The sequence below is a fragment of the Dioscorea cayenensis genome, chromosome 2 (assembly GCF_009730915.1).
Source record: "Dioscorea cayenensis subsp. rotundata cultivar TDr96_F1 chromosome 2, TDr96_F1_v2_PseudoChromosome.rev07_lg8_w22 25.fasta, whole genome shotgun sequence".
Classification (NCBI taxonomy): domain Eukaryota; kingdom Viridiplantae; phylum Streptophyta; class Magnoliopsida; order Dioscoreales; family Dioscoreaceae; genus Dioscorea; species Dioscorea cayenensis.
The window spans coordinates 7,381,929-7,389,512 of NC_052472.1; the positions used below are offsets into that span (position 1 = coordinate 7,381,929).

Below are 7,584 nucleotides of genomic sequence, written 5' to 3' on the forward strand. Positions count from 1 at the left end.
AACCTTGAATGCTCTATTGTATGAATATTTCCCCTAGAGTAACACTAGGGTTGAGAGTTCTCGTTGGTAACCTTGTGAGTGAGTAACACACCACAAGCGTTAGACAAAGCTAGTTTGGAGAGGGTTGAGAGGGTGAGTCGAGAGGTACAGGAGCGTCCCCTTTCCCCTCCGACGTGATAGATTCTACCTCCGTTCCTCGAGTTCTTTACGGCCACAATAGAGTGAATGATCTAAGGGATGAACTTCCGCTGGGGCTTAGTTGTGCGTGCAACGGAGTGAAGCGTTGAGGTGATCTTAGTATCTAGGGCTTAATCGTGGTTAGAGACCTTCCACCTGGACCAAAGGGTTAGGTCTATAATTGGGAAGAGATTTATCACTTGGAATCCCTAGAGCTCATTGCAACTCTATGCGAGTGCGAGGTTGAGAGGTTATCTAATCTCTCCTCCTGGACATGTATAGAGTTAGGCATAGTTGACTTTAGATTTGGGACTATGTAATGAAGGATTTCCACGACTCACTATTGCATTGATTAGGAAGCATAATAGAGGGTTCTTGCACTTGAAGCGATCATCCTAGGCGGAGCATTATCCGAGTATCCCATCTTTATCAATTGCCTTACCTTCTCCTTTACTCGTGCTCTCTTACTTGTTGATTTTACTTTTGAGAATTGAATCATTGTCACACTTATCACTATTGATCTTTCACTTAGCTAAGAAGCGGATTAATTGTTTTTATTCCCTACTCCCTGTGGATTTGATATCCGCTCACCCGGGATTATTACTTCGACAAACCCGTGCACTTGCGGGATATACACAAGGGGACCTTGTCAATTTACTTTGTGTTTTCTATTAAATCCGAGTATAATTAAGTTTAAATCTTGCTTTCTTATTCTTGCTTGACTTATTGATCTTTTGGTTGATTGGTATGCATGATTTATTTGCCTTGTTGAGAGAGAGAGGTCTCCATCAGGGCTAGAACCTCAAGATTGAAGATGGTTGAGCGGATGAGTAATAAGATAGTAGTGTATCTCCTATCCTTTTTGATTAGTACATTCTATCTTCGTATTCCCTACGCTTTATGGGACCATATTTGGTATGAGGCATTGAGATTGAGAGATTTATCCTCTCGGACCTTGTAAGGGGTTAGGAACTTTTCACTTAGAAGTAGGGTTAGGTCTATCCTTAGGAATTGGATATATTCTTAGGAATCCCTAGAGTCTATTGCGGTCATATATGGTGTAAGGTGTTGAGATTGAGCAATTTCTCTACCGGGACCTCGTAAGAGACTAGTATCGGTGTTATGGAGGCAGTGATTGATTATTCTTTGATTTCCTTGACTTGATTAACTTGGTTAAGAAACACTTGCAAATCTTGCGCTTAATGTTAGATTCTAGAGGGAGTATTATCCAGGTACCTCAGTTTCATTGATTGAGACTTCCCTCATTTTTACTCTTTTGTGTTTGCTTATGACATTTATATTTCTTTTGATTAAGTTCATTTCATTATATTCTTGATTTTCGACTAGATAACTTAGAAGTAGTTATTACTAAAACGTCCGTTCATTGTGAATTTGACTACCCAACCCATTGGGTACTTTATTACTTCGACACCCGTATACTTGCAGTACACATATACAAGAGGTGTGTCAATGAACATATCTTATAGTTATCATTTAACACATCTTACATGTGCTTATTAGAGATATGAGTGAATCTGATACTTAATTCACTTCCCATTTACTTTCTGGAAGAAAATAAGAACATATGGAGCTGTAAAAGAAACTTTGAGTGACTTGAACAAAAGAAACCCAAATTATGAATTTTTCAGAGATATTTATGACCAAGCTTATAATAATAACCCAAGCCTTAAGATTGAGATTTATAGGATAAAGACTCAAGCCAGAGAGAATGCTCATAAAGAAGCTTATGGTTAGTCTTACAGGATAGCATAGGCTTGTAAGATCCTTTTGCGCTCTTAAGATTCATGGAGCATCATGCTTCGCGGTTGTAAGAATTGGGACAAAATCCAGAGTTATCCTTTGAGCACTATATAAGGCTAAGACGCATTAGGGTTCTAGGACTTCTCGTGGATTCTTCTCAGACTTTTGTTTTTTAGATATAGAAGACTTAAAATACCTGATCACTTATCAAGGAGACTTATGAAGCCGAAACCTTTCACTCATTCTTACGGAAGAAGTGTAATGAAAAAGAAGGTTGCAGTAGTAAAATTAATTCCTTCTTGCCAGAATTCAAATCCAAAGAATAAAGTAGAGTGGAAGGGGGTGCTGCTAGTTGCTTCTTCTTCTTCTTCTTGATGCCAATCCTCTTCCACCACTTCTTAGCCTTCAAAGTTGCTTTTTGTATAGCTTTGGAAGTGTATTGGGTGCCACAATCATGAGGTTCTTCTCCCAACAACTCATCCAACTCTTCCTTGAACCATGATTCCTGCATAAAAGCATAAATAATACCTTAATCAATGCTATCAACAAAATAATAAGAGTCATCAAAGTCAATTGGGGGGCCCATAGAATCATGGAGCTTGAATACAACTTTCTCTTCTGCCACACTTAAGACCATCATTGGATGAATGGTACCTCCACCTTATTATTAAGTTCTAGAATCACAAAAGCCCACTAGGAAGATGATCTTATCTATCTTCACTATCACATCTTCAATGATACCTCTTGGGTGGTGAATAAATTGGTCGGTTAGTTAAGAGTCATTGTGGTTAGTTGAACTTTTTGAATTGCTCATTGAATTGGTTCTTCTTGACCTTAGCCAGATAGAGAAGTCTTAATTGTTATTCCGATATTTAGAAATCTTACTCTTTTTTACCCTTGGTCATTTTCTCAAGGTTAATCACTAACTTCTCCTTTCCAAAGAGCTCACTCTTGTTTTTCATCTCTACAATTTAATGCTCAAATTCTGCATATTAGATAGATGATAAGTGCTCAAACTCTTACTTTTCTCATATTTTATCGCTTATAAATGTGTATTTGTGTTACTTTTGTTCTTGTAGGGTTGTGGAGACAATTATGGAGGAAAGAAGCCAAAGTAGATCGTGGAGGCACTTTGTTGATGACATCTTGGAGTGAACAAACGTGAAGACACGAGTTGTGCTGAAAGACACACTAGTGTGTGACAACCTCCGTTGTGCTCGAGTGAATATGCGAATTGGAGGGGTACAAAGGAAGTCACACTTATGTGTTCTGACTTGTGCAATGCTAGTAAGATTATCGTCAAATGTGATTTTTGTGGAAGAAGCAACTTGACTTACCACGTGAATGTGTGTCAATTCATGTGGCCTTGATGAAAAGTGTGAATTCAGGAGTATTTTGGTGGAGAACTATAGCTGGTTAATATAGCAAATTAATGTAGAAATTACTGTTCACAAGCAGCTAAGAAATCGAATCCTGCAGATTCATACGGGTGTGTGAAAATTCCACACTCCTGTGTAGATGTCTGATTCCAACCCTATTTAAGTCGCTATTTCAGCCCATTTTGAGAATCTTTTGCCCATCTCTTCACCATCTTTGGAGGCACTCGCGGCTAGGGTTTAGATAGGCTTTGGCAAGGCTTTTGGAGTGGTTTCACAGCTTTCAACATGTGTTCCTTCAGAAGAGAGTTATTGAGGGAGCTTTCATAGGCATCAATTAGCGAGGTGTACCCTAGGCTTGACGAGGGAACTTTTGGAGAAGACGCGGCCACTCCACAAGACCATCGACACGAATACCAATGAGGTTTTACTTATGTATTGCATGCTTTTACTTTCGATTTCATTATTGATTGTATCTTGCTCCATGGAGAGCTAAACCCCTAGTGGCTTCTTGGACTTGTAAACCCTAAGATGATATTGTTTCTTTGACCTTTCTATTATGTTTCTTTAATTGATGTCTTTAATTGAGTTCTAATCTTGAATGCTTGTTGAATGGGTTTTCCCTTAGAATGACACTAGGGTTAAGAGCCTACATTGGTAATCTTTATGAGTGAGTGACACACCATGAGGGTTAGACAAAGCAAGATTGGAGAGGGTCGAGAGGGTGAGTCAAGTGGTAGTGAAACGTAGCCTTTCCCCTCTGGTGTGATTTATCCAAACTCCATGTTCCAATAGTTCTTTGCGGTCACAATAGAGTGAAGTGCTAAGAGATGAACTCCACTTGGGCTTAGTTGTGCAAGAAACAAAGTAAAGCGTTGAAGTAATCCTTAATATCTGGGTCTTAATTGACTAGGGGTCTTTCGCCTTGACCAAAGGGTTAGATCTATATTAGGGAATAGGATTTATCACTTGGAGTCCTTAGAGCTTTATGCAACTTTGCATAGTGTAATGTGTTAAGATTGAGAGATTTCTCTGCTAGGACATAGTGTAAGGTTAGTCATGGTTGACCTTAGGTTTTGGACCGTATATTTTAGGATATCCACAACTCATTAAGCATCAGTTAGGAGGCATAATAGTTAGTTTTGCACTTCAAGCAATAGTCCTAGGGGGAGTAATATCCGGGTGCCCTACTTTCTATCTATTGTCTTTCCTCTCAATTTTTATAGCATCTCTTTTTCTTGTTCTTTTTATTTCTTTTCATATTGATATTGCTCACACCACTATCGGTCCATCTTCACTTTAGTTAAATAGCAATCCTTGTGTTTATGAACACTATTCCCTGTGGATACGACTACCCACTCACCAGGGTATAATTACTTTGACAAACTCGTTCACTTATGGTACACAAGCAAAGGGCATTGTCAAGTTTTTGGCGCCGTTACCGGGGAATAGACCTTTTAGAAACACTGTACACTTTACTATTTTAGCTATTCACCATTTATTCTATTTCACACTTTCTTATTCTTCCATTGTTCTCGGGTAAATGAGATGGGACTTCTTCTTGGCCTCTTGGGCCGCCGCCACCATACATTCTTGAGGCCTTCTGGCCATCTTCAGGCGATGTTCCTTATGTGAAACGAGTGCACATCATCACCAAGAGGGAGAGGAGCAAAGGAGAATGAGTTGGAGTGAAGATCTAAGACACCATTGCATCACCATTCAAAGCTTCATCCATTCAAGGATATCATGGCCTAGAGGGGGTTTTCATTACTTCTTTTATGTTTTTGTCTTCCTTGTATATTGTGTAAGGGTCACTTATCATGAGGGATTAACTTATTGCTGTGTTTTCGATTTGGATGAACCCTAGGGTTAATCTTGTGTATGAACTTGGGATGTTGTTCTTCATTTAATTTGATGGTTGTTTGAGATTCAATCTTTCATGCTTTGATGCTTAGAATTACATGTATGGAGAAATCCGTAATTCTATCATGAGTTGTATGCGTAGATGTGACCTACTCACATGTACTAGATCTAGGAGAGATTGAAAGGGGATACTTGTGCCTATACACCGAGAGATCTGGTGTTGGTAGCCCTCCATTGCTAGGTTTACGCCGAAGGATAGTAGGTCTACTCCTATTATAGAACTCCTAGAACTTAATGCGATCATAGGTATGTTGATCAGGAAGAGATTCTGATTGACATTCGTATGGGATCGGGGGCTAGTCAACGAGAGATTGGGGCTAATCTACTCACAATGTCTCTATGTCTCAACTATCGTCAATGCATCTTTAAACCATCCTAGTTTGGGACTTACTAACAACCCTAGGTGGATTCCATGTCCAAACACTCCCTTCTCATGCTTGATACTCCCTTGTTTGTTTACATTCGTGTGCTAGTTACCCGGCCATAGGATTAGCTTAGGTTAGTTTATTTTGTTTTATTTGTTCTTCTTACTAAGGATTGTAGGCTAGCTAATAGATGAAAGAGTGAGTAATAATACTTCCTTGGCCCCGTGGAATATGACCCCTGTGTCACTCACAGTGTATTACTTGGCGATCCTGTACACTTGCGTGTAAGCAATCACTCCCTGTGGATACGATACCCACTCACCTGGGATTTTATTACTTCCACAAACCCGTGTACTTGCAGGGCATACGGAAGGGCATTATCAAGTTTTTGGCAGATTTGCCGGGGAATAGGCGTTTAGAGATACTTTGCACTTTGTTTTCTTAGCTATTCATTTATTCATTCTATTTCACATCTTCTTTTCTATCAACGTTCTGATTTGTTTTCTTTCTTTTTGTGCAGCTCCAGGTTCATGACCCGAGGGAACCCCTTAATATTGATTGAAGGAGATCCCGAGCTCGAACGTACACTTAGAAGAAAAGGGAAAGAACCTGTGCAAGAACAGTTTAATCTAGCTGATTTGGAAGTTGAAGGGTCGGATAATATGGCGAAACAAAATAAGTAATAGAGGACATTATCCGATTATGCCAGACCTTCAGTATTGGGGACACAATCGAGTATTGTGCGTCTGCTAATTACAACTCAGAACTTCTAGTTGAAGCTGGCATTGATCCACATGTTGCGGCAATCTGCACAGTTCAATGGTTTGGCTGATGAGGATCCAAACAGTCATATAGAGAACTTTCTCGAGGTGTGTAATTTGCTCAAGATAAACGGGGTGACGAATGATGCCATCAAGTTGAGAGCCTTCCCATTTTCCTTAAAGGGGAGATCGAAGCAGTGGGTATGCTCATTACCTAGAGCATCAATCACCACGTGGGAGGTGATGGTAGAAGCTTTTCTTGCCTGTTATTTTCCTCCCGAAAAATCTGCAAAGCTTAGGAATGAGATATTGTCCTTTGTACAGTCAGAATTGGAGTCTCTATTTGAGACATGGGAAAGGTTCAAGGGGCTCCTGAGAAAGTGCCCGCAACACGGATTCCCGGAGTGGATGATTGTTCAGACCTTTTACAATGGGTTGAATCCGAGCACGAGGCAACTCTTGGATGTGGCTGCAGGTGGTATCTTAGGTAGCAAGACCCCCGGTGATGCCAGTCAACTAATTGAAGAAATGGGGTTAAATAGCTATCAATGGAATGCAAGGGAGAAGAAGAAGGTGGCCAGGCTTTATGAGATAGATGCATGTAACTTTATTGGTGGCTCAAGTGGAATCATTGAATAAGAAGTTAGATGTTCTAACTTTGAATAGAGTGGTGGCCGTGGCTACTTACACAAGGTGTGATGGAGGACATGCTCCCTCTGATTGCCCGATCTCTATTGGTGATGCATCTTCGGTTGAGAATGTTGATTTTGTGGGAAATGCAATGAGGAATCAAGGGAATCCATATAGCAACACCTACAATCCGGGTTAGAAGAATCATCCCAATTTTTCATGGAGTAACCAAGTTCCACAAAAGGCCATGGGGCCACCGGGTTTCCAACAACAACAAGCCCTAAACATGGAGAACCGAGTTTTTAGTTTGGAGACCTGAATGACCGATTTGGAGAAGACTTGACTAGATTCGTGCACTCATCGGATATAAGATTTCAATCAGTTAAGGCTACACTTCGCAACCACACCGTTTCTTTGAACAACCTTGAGAATCAAGTGGGGCAAATTGCGAAGTCTCTATCAGAGAGATCACAAGGAAGCTTGCCAAGCAATACCGAGACCAATCCTAGAGAGCATGTGAAGATGATCACTTTGAGAAGTGGTTGATAAGTGCTTGAGTAGACATATTTTTATATATGTTATACATGCATT

General features: G+C 40.1%; 1 non-coding gene across 1 annotated transcript; it reads right to left on the reverse strand.

Moving 5' to 3' along the window:
• Positions 1–6,654: 6,654 nt before the first annotated feature.
• Positions 6,655–6,761, reverse strand: LOC120282025. The gene has a single exon (XR_005542882.1). It is a non-coding gene; the product is annotated as a small nucleolar RNA R71 (small nucleolar RNA).
• Positions 6,762–7,584: the final 823 nt, after the last annotated feature.